The 13585-nt window shown below is 45.4% G+C and overlaps 1 non-coding gene across 1 annotated transcript; it reads left to right on the top strand.

Annotated features, from left to right (window-relative positions):
* The first annotated feature begins 13267 nt into the window (after positions 1-13267).
* On the top strand, positions 13268-13340 carry TRNAE-UUC (transfer RNA glutamic acid (anticodon UUC)). The gene has a single exon. It is a non-coding gene; the product is annotated as a tRNA-Glu (tRNA).
* Positions 13341-13585: the final 245 nt, after the last annotated feature.

Below are 13585 nucleotides of genomic sequence, written 5' to 3'. Positions count from 1 at the left end.
TGGAGCAGGAGGATACGACGAGGTTGTGGGAAGGAGGATGCCAGGAAATTAATAGTTGACCCACTGCATTTAAGTGGTTTGAAAGTATTATATTGATAGGTATTTGAAGGATCTGTTGGAGAATTTAGGAAAATTTTTTTTTAAAAAACCAAAACAGTGTAAATGTAAATACAAGGCAATCATTAGCAGAATAACTAGAAGTTATCAAAAAGGGGAGGGAGGGGACTTCCCTGGTGGTCCAGTGGTTAAGGCTCCGCACTCTCAATGCAGGGGGCACACGTTCGATTCCTGGTCGGGGACCAAGATCCTACATGCTGCATGGCGTGGCCAAAAAAAAAAAGGGGGGGGGGAGGGAGGCATGTAATGATACCCTTTTGGCTCACCGTTGAACTATTTTTACATATCCTTAAAAATATAAACACTGATTATTGATTTAACCAAAATTTATCGTAAACTATAATGGGAAGATGGGGAAGCAGAAGCAAGGGTTAGTGGTAGTAAAAGAGCTAAATCTTCATCTATCATAACAGAAAGTCATAGTATCTATTGGTAATTTTTTAAATAGCTGCAATAGGCCTATTTGGAACCTGCTAAAAGAGTTGAAAGTGAGAAGTAACCACTGACACTGCAGAAATACAAACGATCATAAGAGATTACTACAAGCAACTCTATGCTAATAAAATGGACAACCTGGAAGAAATGGACAGATTCTTAGAAATGCACAACCTGCCGAGACTGAACCAGGAAGAAATAGAAAATATGAACAGACCAATCACAAGCACTGAAATTGAAACTGTGATTAAAAATCTTCCAACACACAAAAGCCCAGGACCAGATGGCTTCACAGGCGAATTCTATCAAACATTTAGAGAAGAGCTAACACCTATCCTTCTCAAACTCTTCCAAAATATTGCAGAGGGAGGAACACTCCCCAACTCATTCTACGAGGCCACCATCACCCTGATACCAAAACCAGGCAAAGATGTCACAAAGAAAGAAAACTACAGGCCAATATCACTGATGAACATAGATGCAAAAATCCTCAACAAAATACTAGCAAACAGAATCCAACAGCACATTAAAAGGATCATACACCATGATCAAGTGGGGTTTATCCCAGGAATGCAAGGATTCTTCAATATACGCAAATCAATCAACGTGATACATCATATTAACAAATTGAAGGAGAAAAACCATATGATCATCTCAATAGATGCAGAGAAAGCTTTCGACAAAATCCAACACCCATTTATGATAAAAGTCCTGCAGAAAGTAGGCATAGAGGGAACTTTCCTCAACATAATAAAGGCCGTATATGACAAACCCACAGCCAACATTGTCCTCAATGGTGAAAAACTGAAACCATTTCCACTAAGATCAGGAACAAGACAAGGTTGCCCACTCTCACCACTATTATTCAACATAGTTTTGGAAGTGTTAGCCACAGCAATCAGAGACGAAAAAGAAATAAACGGAATCCAAATCGGAAAAGAAGAAGTAAAGCTGTCACTGTTTGCAGATGACATGATACTATACATAGAGAATCCAAAAGATGCTACCAGAAAACTACTAGAGCTAATCAATGAATTTGGTAAAGTAGCAGGATACAAAATTAATGCACAGAAATCTCTTGCATTCCTGTATACTAATGATGAAAAATCTGAAAGTGAAATTAAGAAAACACTCCCGTTTACCATTGCAACAAAAAGAATAAAATACCTAGGAATAAACCTACCTAAGGAGACAAAAGACCTGTATGCAGAAAATTATAGGACACTGATGAAAGAAATTAAAGATGATACAAACAGATGGAGAGATATACCATGTTCTTGGATTGGAAGAATAAACATTGTGAAAATGACTCTGCTACCCAAAGCAATCTACAGATTCAATGCAATCCCTATCAAACTACCACTGGCATTTTTCACAGAACTAGAACAAAAAATTTCACAATTTGTATGGAAACACAAAAGACCCCGAATAGCCAAAGCAATCTTGAGAACGAAAAATGGAGCTGGAGGAATCAGGCTCCCTGACTTCAGACTATATTACAAAGCTACAGTAATCAAGACAGTTTGGTACTGGCACAAAAACAGAAATATAGATCAATGGAACAGGATAGAAAGCCCAGAGATAAGCCCACGCACATATGGTCACCTTATCTTTGATAAAGGAGGCAAGCATATACAGTGGAGAAAAGACAGCCTCTTCAATAAGTGGTGCTGGGAAAATTGGACAGGTACATGTAAAAGTATGAAATTAGAACACTCCCTAACACCATACACAAAAATAAACTCAAAATGGATTAAAGACCTAAGTATAAGGCCAGACACTATCAAACTCTTAGAGGAAAACATAGGCAGAACACTGTATGACATAAGTCACAGCAAGATCCTTTTTGACCCAGGTCCTAGAGAAATGGAAATAAAAACACAAATAAACAAATGGGACCTAATGAAACTTAAAAGCTTTTGCACAGCAAAGGAAACCATAAACAAGACCAAAAGACAACCCTCAGAATGGGAGAAAATATTTGCAAATGAAGCAACGGACAAAGGATTAATCTCCAAGATTTACAAGCAGCTCATGCAGCTCAATAACAAAAAAACAAACAACCCAATCCAAAAATGGGCAGAAGACCTAAATAGACATTTCTCCAAAGAAGAGATACAGATTGCCAACAGACACATGAAAGAATGCTCAACATCATTAATCATTAGAGAAATGCAAATCAAAACTACAATGAGGTATCATCTCACACCGGTCAGAATGGCCATCATCAAAAAATCTAGAAACAATAAATGCTGGAGAGGGTGTGGAGAAAAGGGAACACTCTTGCACTGTTGGTGGGAATGTAAATTGATACAGCCACTATGGAGAACAGTATGGAGGTTCCTTAAAAAACTAAAAATAGAACTACCATATGACCCAGCAATCCCACTACTGGGCATATACCCTGAGAAAACCATAATTCAGAAAGAGTCATGTACCAAAATATTCATTGCAGCTCTGTTTACAATAGCCAGGACATGGAAGCAACCTAGGTGTCCATCATCGGATGAATGGATAAAGAAGATGTGGCACATATATACAATGGAATATTACTCAGCCATAAAAAGAAATGAAATGGAGGTGTTTGTAATGAGGTGGATGGAGTTAGAGTCTGTCATACAGAGTGAAGTAAGTCAGAAAGAGAAAAACAAATACAGTATGCTAACACATATATATGGAATCTAAGGGAAAAAAAAAAAAAAAAAAGAGGTCATGAAGAACCTAGTGGCAAGATGGGAATAAAGACACAGACCTACTAGAGAGTGGACTTGAGGATATGGGGAGGGGGAGGGGTGAGATGTGACAGGGTGAGAGAGTGTCATGGACATATATACACTACCAAATGTAAAATAGATAACTAGTGGGAAGCAGCCGCATAGCACAGGGAGATCAGCTCGGTGCTTTGTGACCACCTAGAGGGGTGGGATAGGGAGGGTGGGAGGGAGGGAGATGCAAGAGGGAAGAGATATGGCAACATATGTATATGTGTAACTGATTCACTTTGTTGTAAAGCAGAAGCTAACACACCATTGTAAAGCAATTATACTTCAATAAAGATGTTTAAAAAAAAAAAAAAAAAAAAAAAAGAGTTGAAAGTGGTTGCCTGTGTGTAGCAGGGTAGAGGAAAGAGGAGTGGTAGAACAGGGGGCTGCTCTTTTTCATTATGAGCTTCCTAGAACAATTTTACCTTATTTTAAAAAATATTTTAATGTTATTGGAGTATAGTTGATTTACAGTGTTGTGTTAGTTTCAGGTGTACAGCAAAGTGATTCAGTTATACATATACATATATTCATTCTTTTTTAGATTCTTTTCTCATATAGGTTATCACAGAATATTGGGTAGAGTTCCCTGTGCTATGTAGTAGTTCCCCGTTAGTCATCTAGCTTATATATAGTAGTGTGCGTGTGTTCATCCCAAGCTCCTGATTTATCCCTCCCCCCGACGTTTCCCCTTTGGTAACCATAGGTTTGTTTTCAATATGTATAAATCTGCTTCTGTTTTGTAAATAAGTTCACAATTTTATATTTATTTATTTGTTTTTGGCTGCATTGGGTCTTCGTTGCTGTGCGAGGGCTTTCTCTAGTTGCGGCGAGCGGGGGCTACTCTTTGTTGCAGTGCACAGGCTTCTCATTATGGTGGCTTCTCTTGTTACAGAGCATGGGCTCTAGGTGCGCAGGCTTCACTAGTTGTGGTGCGCGGGCTCAGTAGTTGTGGCTCACGGGCTCTAGAGTGCAGGCTCAGTAGCTGTGGCGCATGGGCTTAGCTGGTCCACGGCATGTGAGATCTTCCTGGACCAGGGCTCAAACCCGTGTCCCCTGCTTTGGCAGGCTGATTCTTAACCACTGCGCCACCAGGGATGTCCCCACAATTTTATTTTTAAACTATATATTACTTTGAAAAAATTAAAAATAATTTTAGGTTGTAATAAGAACTATGAAAGCAGTAACAAGTTCTGAGAATTCTGCTATATTCTAATAACCCTATTCCATAAAGTTGGAAATCAAGGATTCAAGATAGGTGTTTGTGATCTGTGCAGGAGATCAGATTCAGGAACATCAGAAGATGAGAGCTTAGAGGTCTACATTTTCATACTGACAGTAGATCAAGCCTACCAGCAACATCCTGAAACAAACATCAAGTTGTACCCATTCAATAAGTACAGCATTCTCTACGTCAAACATACCTCAGTAATGTGGTTTAAGTACACACACACACACACACACACACTCATTTTATTGAGCTTTACTTTACTGTGCTTCACAGATACAGCATTTTTTTTACAAATCGAAGGTTTGTGGCAACCCTGCATCCAGCAAGTCTATCCATGCCATTTTTCCAACAACGTTTGCTCACTTTGTGTCTCTGTGTCACATTTTGCTAATCCTCACAATATTTCAAACTTTTTCATTATTATTTGTTATGGTGACCTGTGATCAGTGATCTTTGATGTGACTACCCTGACTCCCTAAAGACTCAGATGATGGTTAGCATTTTTTAGAAATAAAGTATTTTTAAATTAAGGTATGTACATTTCTTAGACATAATGCTATTTATTGCACACTTAATAGACTACAAGATAGTGTAAATATAACTTTTATATGCACTAGGAAATTAAAAAATTCGTGTGATTCGCTTTATTGCAATAGTTGCTTTATTGCGGTGGTCTGGAACCAAACCCGCAATATCTCTGAGGTCTGCCTGTACGTATATATTCCTGAAAGAGCTACTTAACAGCAAGACAGATTCACAGTATATATTCCACCAAGCATGGTTTTTTTTGTTTTGTTTTGTTTTTTAATTAATTTATTTATTTATTTATTTTTGGCTGTGTTGGGTCTTCGTTTCTGTGCGAGGGCTTTCTCCAGTTGCGGCGAGTGGGGGCCACTCTTCATCGCGGTGCGCGGGCCTCTCACTATCGCGGCCTCTCTTGTTGCGGAGCACAGGCTCCAGACGCGCAGGCTCAGTAGTTGTGGCTCACGGGCTTAGTTGCTCCGCGGCATGTGGGATCTTCCCAGACCAGGACTCGAACCCGTGTTCCCTGCATTGGCAGGAGGATTCTTAACCACTGTGCCACCAGGGAAGCCCCTCCCCTAGAGCTTTAGGAGGGAGTGAGGCCCTGCCAACACCTTGATGTCGGACTCCTGGCCTCCATAAATTTCTGTTTACGCCACCCAGTTGTGATCATTTGTGACAGCAGCCACAAACACCTGCCAAAGGTTAGGAATTCCTTATAGTTCTTGAAGCTGAAGTCCTTCCCCATGGAACTATGAGAGCCTGAACTACTGTCCCCACCCCCACCTGCAGCACTGGAGCTGCCAGAGTCCTCACCCCCAGGCCCTCTGAAAGGGCTGAGCTCGTCAGGGGAAATGGCCTGTACTTTGCCGAAATCACTGCATAAGGCAGCAGCTTTTCTGTCCCTGAAGCTATTTCTGCCTTCTCTCAGCATCACTCTACTTGCTATCGTCCCCTCATCAGTGGATCTATCCCTTCTTTGTTCTTCTTGCTCTAAGAATAACCTTAAAGACCTTTTTGTTTTCCTCAGGGTTTCTGGCAAACCGCAGCACTTCCTGACACTGTTTCTGGGGATTGTGTCATTTCCCAGGATCCATCTCTGGTGATGCTCTCCTTCATTTGTATTTTGTCCGTCCTCTCAAAAAATGAGCTCAGCAGGGAGCTTGGGCTGGCACGCTGATCTCCACTACTGCTTCCCTCTCCTCGCCTTCATCATGATTATTCATGATTTATAATCAGGATGTCTTTTTAAAGAAGCTCCCTACTTGATAGTAGGTGACAGAATAAAAGGTTCTTGATTAAACGGTGGCTCTTTTCTGCTCCCTGAAGGTCAAAAGCTAATGAAATACTTTGATCGAAATGAATTTTGCTACTCTTTGCTATAAAAATAGCAAAAATCTTCCAGGAGGGGTTGAACAGTTGTTTGGGTGGAGGCTTTTAGAGGTCAGGAATCATTGATCCGAGGGCTGCTTCTGAGCAGGGAACTGGAGAAGGCAGACTCGGCTCAGCCTGTGCACGGATGTGATGTAAATGACTCGCATGCCAGGCGCCTAGTTCACGGAACTCTCCCTTCTCTGCTTGGACCCTTGTTACAGCTTTCTAATTGTCTCCGTGCGCCCAGGCTTGGGACCCTTGAATCCCAATCCCTCCAAGCCGCCAAGAACACAAATCTCCAAATGGCCTGCTGTTTCCTGCAGGCTGGAGACTACTTCCCTCCGTTCAGCCCCGGGCCTTCCAGATCTGGGCCTGCCTCTTCCACGGGCCCTCCTCCCCACATGGCTCCCTGCCTCCCAGCTGCTCTTGCCACACTGCTTCTCCCCTCACGCCTTTGCACACGTGGTCCCCTCCACCTGGCGTGCCCTTCCTCCGCCCTAATCCCTCTCTTCCTTGTGACTCAGCTCAGGTGTCATTAGCCATCGGGAAGCCTCCTCTGGCCCTCACTGTGCTCCCATCACACCCTGAGCCTAGTTTTATCATTACACTTACATCAGGGAGTACAATTACCTCTTCTCATGTCTGTCTCCCCAACAGTGAGTTCCCAAGACCAGGAAATGAGTCTTGTGGACCCTGGACTCTCCAGACCTAGATCAGTGTGTGTTGAATGAAGGTTGAATGAAATCTCTTGTCTCTTGGAGGAACATCAGACATTTAGCAATGCCTATTCTCTATTCATCTACCTTATAAATAAATTATTTTAAAATGTTTGAAATACTTTCTTATATTTATTCTTATCCAGAAAGAAAAGAAACTAGAAAATTTTATAATAGAAAATCCATTTAGCTTTTTCATTATTTTTATACTTCTGCCAACTGCCAAAAATTATCTGAGGCAACTTATAATGAAAGGGAAAATATCAAGCCATTAAACCACAGCCCTCCACCACCACCCTCACCAGTAACAGACTTCTGCTTACATCTTATTGGCTGGGACCAGGTCACATGACACCTCTGACTGCTTAGGGGCAGGGAAAGCAAGTACAGCTTTCCAGCCTTCATAGTGAGAGCTGTCAAGGGAGAGGCGGTTGGAAATAACTGATTAGACTACCAAGAGTGTCTGCCAGTGAATGTAAGTAGCATTTAACAGTCATTAATTTAGGTTCTTATGTGACCCAGGAGTCCTGCTCATAAGCAAATATGTTTCCATCTCTTCAATTTGGAAGACACTCTGGGCTCTACCTAAGAAAGGAAATGCACTCTTCTTCTGAGGTCTTCCTTCCTGAGAATGCTGGAAGATGCTTACATGATGTACCAGTCAAACTCTTTGGTTGCAACTAACAGGATCCCGACTCTCAGTGGCCTAAATGAAAAAGCCAAACCATGGGAGGTGCAGGGGGTGGGGAGCTTGATTCCACGCCTGGATCTTGAAATCTTCTCACCATCCTGGTGACATTCACTCCCCATGATACCAGACTTATGGCCTCAACATCCCAGACTCACATCCATCCGTATAACCTTGAATCTGAATGGAAAATAAGCTTTTCCCAGCATTTCTAGTTAGAAAGGTCTGATTGGTCCGATTTTAATTGGATCCTGTCCTGAACCAATCAATGTGTCCAGAGTCACAGGTTAGGATGGGATAGGAGCATGCCCCAAAGGAACAAAGGTACTGACACCAGAGGAAGGGGATGGAAAAAACACCCAGGGGACAGAAACAGCGTCCACCACGCTGGTGGGTGACCATCCTCCAGGCTGCTGTGCCGCTGGTCTCTAGTTCTAGCGCTGCTGCTGAGACACGATGACAAGTCAAAATCAACTCCCATTTCCTGAGCACTTACTATGTACCAGGCGTTGCCCATGGCTAATAATCCGCCTGCCAATGCAGGGGACAGGGGTTCGAGCCTTGTCCGGGAAGATCCCACATGCCACTGAGCAACTAAGTCCATGCGCCACAACTACTGAGCCCGCGCTCTAGAGCCGGCGAGCCACAACTCCTGAGCCCACACGCCACAACTCCTGAGCCCATGTGCCAAGAGCCCGTGCTCTGCAACAAGAGAAGCCACCGCAATGAGAAGCCCACGCACTGCAACGAAGAGTAGCCCCCGCTGGCCGCAACTGGAGAATGCCCGCGCACAGCAACAAAGACCCAACACAGCCAAAAATAAATAAATTAATTAAAAAAAAAATTATACAAAATAATCACAGGAAGTAGGTATTATCATTCCCATTTGGCTGATGAGGAGAAACCATCACAGGGCAAGTATGTGACAGAGCCTGAATGTGAACCCAGGTTTTTGGTTCCAGGGCCTGTCAAAACAGAGGACAGAAGTTTGTGATTTACAGAAGTCATGTCATTCATGTGTTTAGCTTACACACACACACACAGCCATGTAACCAGTGCAGGAATCGTGCCCACCGCCGTGTCCATATGCCCTGGTCACCATTGCCTGTGCCCTCACATGGTTCCAGTGAGCAAACAGCCTTGTTTTTCATACAACTTGGCCCCTAAAATCAAATTAACCACCCCATCTGGTGCTCAAGGAAGAACCAACACCAGTTCTAGGCTGGAGGAAAACCCACTGCACACATCTACAAACAGACGCCCTCCCAGGGGGGTTTCCAGGGGGACTGCCCCCCGAGCCACCAACTGTGCAACCCAACCAGAGCTTCAGACGCTCCAGTTCAGCTCACCTGCATCGTCAGAACAGTGCTGCTGCGTGGAGCCTGGAAAAATAAGCACCAAGTTCCGGTTTTGCTGCAGGCCCTCTAGCCTGTCCAGCACCAACGGCAGACGTGCCGCCTTCCTCGGGAACGGGAGTTGGGGATGAGGTGAACGTCCTCGAGGTCACCCAGCTCCCTGTCCTCTGACTCTGTCCACCTTTCTGGTCCCCAAGTTGGCTTTCGAAGCAGGACGAGAACATGCCACATATGTCAATCCCCTTGACAGTGACAGGACAAGTCTAAGGAAGCCAGGCGTGTCCTACTGGGGCAGGTCCAAGTTCATCCTGTGCCCCCCTCAGGTCCTGGCAGGTAGCAGGTGCTCGGCACATGTGTGTTCGAGGTATCTGTCCTCATTCGGGGGTACCCTCCCGCAGAGCCTCTCTCACCGGCTTCGTTCCCCCCCAACCCGTGTCGTGGTGACTTGCTGGCCGATCCCCGGGTCTGCTTCCAGGTGTTAAGGTTGCGGCTGCTGCTGTCGTGTTGGCTTGAACACTTCTCCTCCCGGCACCTGGTGAAACCGTGGCTCCGCCCCCGCTGGGCTCTGCCTTTACCAGGAGCTGGCTGCTCGTCTCTGCCGTGTTTGGTTTGGAAGTCTGGAAGAAGGTGTTCGTGCTGCCCGTGGGGTGCTTGTTCACTCGGACCCAAAAGAGGCCGAAGTGCCCCCTGGGTGTCGGGCGTGTGTCTGGATCCGCTGCCCAGTCTGTCTGTCTCTGGGAGCACACCCCCATCCCACTCTCTGGGTCACCAGGCTCCCTCGGGAGAGATCCCGACCTCAAGGGAGCCAGCCACGTGTATTGTTTGTATTGTTCAGGGTAAGGGGACTAAGGTTTAAAATTCCTGCCCTAAACACTTCCAGGTAGCTCACCAGCCATCCACGCCACCCTTGGTGAGGGGTGAGGGCCACAGAATGGCAAACGTTGTTGCTATCGTCGCTGTTCATTCCCTCGTCTGCCCATTCTTCCTTCGCTGCACTAGCATCACCTCAGGGCCTGCTAGGGTCCAAGCGGTGCCCAAGAGGGTGCCAGGTCCCTGCCTGAGTGCACCTGACACGCAGTACAGGGCTAGAGTGCACGCGAGAAAAGTACTGGGAAGGAGCAGAAAGGCATCCAATTCCCTGGGCTCCCAGAAGAGGTGGCTCTGGAGCACCTGCCCACGGAGGGAAAGCGCTGGGGCGTGGGGGGTGCGGGGAGGGGAGGTGGTTGGAGTGACGGATCCTGAGACGAGAGTGCTGCTGGCCGGAGGTGGGTGGCGGAATGAAGGCAGGGCCTGGCAGACTGTGCCGAGGAGTTTGGACTTGACCCCGCGGTCAAAATGAGCCATGGAGCAGGGATTCAAATCCGTGGCCAGTAAAGACATGAAAAGATATGATTACTAATCTAGGAAATGCAAATTAAGATCACAGTGAGAGGCCACTGCGCACCCACCAGGTTGGAAAACAATCTTTACTATGTCACAGCAAGTGTTACTGATGATGCAGAGCAACGGGGACTCTGCTGGGAGTGTCGACTGACAACATTGTTTTGAAAACAATTTGGCTATATTGACTAAAACTGAACAGTTCAATACCCAATGAAACATGGAAGTGTTACTGGAATATCCACAGCAGCACTGCTTGTAATAGCAAAAATCTGGAAAGAGCCCAAATGTTTACCAACAGAACAGATTCACAAACTGTAGTACAGTCGTGCGGTGGAATATTATACAATGGGAAAAACAGATAACTACAGTTATTCGAGTCAATATGAACAAACAGTGTTGAGCAAAAAAAAAAAAGTCACAGAATACATGTGATAACCATTTATTTATGTTCAAACACATCCATCTTTTAAGGACACACACACACACACACACGCACACATGGTAAAACAGAGCACTTCAACATGGTTGGTGGGGAATTCCCTGGCGGTCCAGTGGTTAGGACTTGGTGCTCTCACTGCCGAGGGTGTGTGTTCAATCCCTGGTCAGGGAACTAAGATCCCACAAGCTGCGTGGCACAGCCAAAAAAAAATTTAAAAATAAAGCTCATTGTTTAAAAATAAATAAAGCTCATTAAAAGAAATTAAAAACATGATCGGTGATGTCGAATAACATTCAGCAGGGTGGCCCTACATGGCTGCTAATACTATACTCTCCAGCTGATATATATATATATATACACGATAGATCAGCATCCTGAGAGAATTCACTGAGTTTAATGCCCCTCTCTGCTGCCATCCTCCCTAAAAAAGGAAAAACGTTGGGAGGCTTGCCAACCCTTCTGGTTTTAAAGGGGGAACTTTTAAATAATAATTTTATTTATAGGTTTTTTTTAAAAAAGAGATTAGACGAGATAGCATTAATGACAGGAACACCAAGGCCTCTGAGAACACAGGGGCAGGTTGCTAATCCACGGCGGGGTGGTGGGCACAGCGGTGATCACAACCGGCCGGCTTCCCGCCCCTAAGAACACCCTGGGGTCTCTAGAGCATGAAATTCTTCACCAGCCCCTTCATACACTTGTCAGGTTTAATTCCCTAGTTATTTTAATTTGGATAATGAGATTGAACGTTGACTGAAATGTCGTGTTGGGTGGATTTACTTATCCTGTATTTTTAAATGAAATGCCAAGTTGTTGGAAGGGTTCGGAATTTACAGGCAGCATGTTGTCGGCGTGCTGCTCAGAATACTGCATTGTGACGTAGCTTAGAAATTAAAAGGTTCTTGTTATACATCCAGTAGCAACTTGAACTGTGAACTCAGCACAGTATTTGTCATAACATATTCATTGGGACACAGTTGTTAAGTAACACATTTACACACGCTTGTCTGCCCTAACTTCAGAGAAGGTAGACGGTGTTTGCAAAGTGTGGAATTTTCCAGTAGCTCATTCACTGCTCGGTTCTATGTAGTAACACACTTGTGCCCCAGTTGATCTGCCTTGAGTGAAAGAATTTAGAACCACATGAAGACAGATGGAACCTGCTCTAACTGTCCCATCCCTGCCCCCTTTTTCCAGATGAGGAAACTGAGACTTAAAGAGACTTGCCCCAAAGTCAGCACAGGAGGAAAAAAAGAGGGACAGAGAGGCAGACACCACCTCTCACCGGGCAGGGAAGAGGTAACGATGAGGAGTGGGCGTTTTCCAGGCAGGACTAGGAGAGAGAGGCAGGAGCAATGGCACAGGTGCAGAGGTGTGAACCGGCAGGAGTCTGGGGCAGGGAGGGGAACCCTTTATTGCAGGGTTTTGAGGTGAGTGGGGAGCTGGGGGGGGGAAGCAACAGGATCACCTCGCTGTGGAGCGCCTGGTAGGGACCCCCTCATGGGGAGTCAGTGCCAAAAACGACAACCCCATTCGTGGCCAGACCAAGCTGCCCACCACCTGGGCCACATGGGCAGAGTCCTAACTGACAGCCAGGTGACCCCTGGCTCAGTGCAGCTGGAAAGGAACTGTCAGCTCTTAGGCCAGCCAGGGACATCACACCTGCTCGTTCCCCCACCCCGTTTCAGCTTCTGACCCACCTCACCTCACCCTGGGGCGTCTGAAGATCATCAGCCCCTCTGGGCACCTGTCAGGGCAGCTGGGTCTGCTCTTCCACCGGCTGAACAAGAGGCTGCCCTTGGGTGGGTCTCAGCCTAAAGGCCTCTGCCCTTGTGTTGGCCGAGACAGAGAAGGGAACGGGGAGGGCAGAGCTGCCCCTGCCGGCCCCGCTTTAGGGCCACCACCCGGGGATCCCAGGAGATGTCAGGGAGGCTGAGAGGCCCAGGGAGGGCTGGACACACCCCTAACTCCATCTTAAGACTCAGAAGATTTGATTTGAAGTTGGCATTTTTCTATCCTCCGGTCTTTCTTCATGTATGTGGGGTTTTCGTGGTGAAATACATATATATACAAATTATATATAATTTAATACAATATATATGCGTGTATATATATATAATTTTTTTAGTTTAAGAAAGTTGCCTCCTCTTTTCTCACAGTTAGTTTCATTCCTACTCAGTGGAAGACTGGAAGCTTTGCCACGAACTCTCCAGGGTGAGACATTAATGATGGTGATCTAGGGAATTCCCTGGTTGTCCAGTGGTTAGGACTCGGCACTTTCACTGCCGAGGGCCCAGGTTCAATCCCTGGTCGGGGAACTAAGATCCCGCAAGACGCGCGGCGTGGCCAAAAAAAAAAAGAAATGATGGTGATCTAGACTGCAACTCACATAATTCTCTCTTTCCTAACTCTCCAGTTCATGAGAAATAAAGAAAAATGAAATTCCTAAACATCAAATCCATCTCCAGTTGGAGGCCCCAAACACAACCAATCACCTGGCCGGTAGATGGCACCAAAGGCTAATCTGCCTATGGACGGAGGGTTCCTACCCGGTTCCTTCCAA

Source organism: Eubalaena glacialis, chromosome 2 (assembly GCF_028564815.1).
Source record: "Eubalaena glacialis isolate mEubGla1 chromosome 2, mEubGla1.1.hap2.+ XY, whole genome shotgun sequence".
Classification (NCBI taxonomy): domain Eukaryota; kingdom Metazoa; phylum Chordata; class Mammalia; order Artiodactyla; family Balaenidae; genus Eubalaena; species Eubalaena glacialis.
This window is presented reverse-complemented; position numbering and strand designations above follow the sequence as displayed.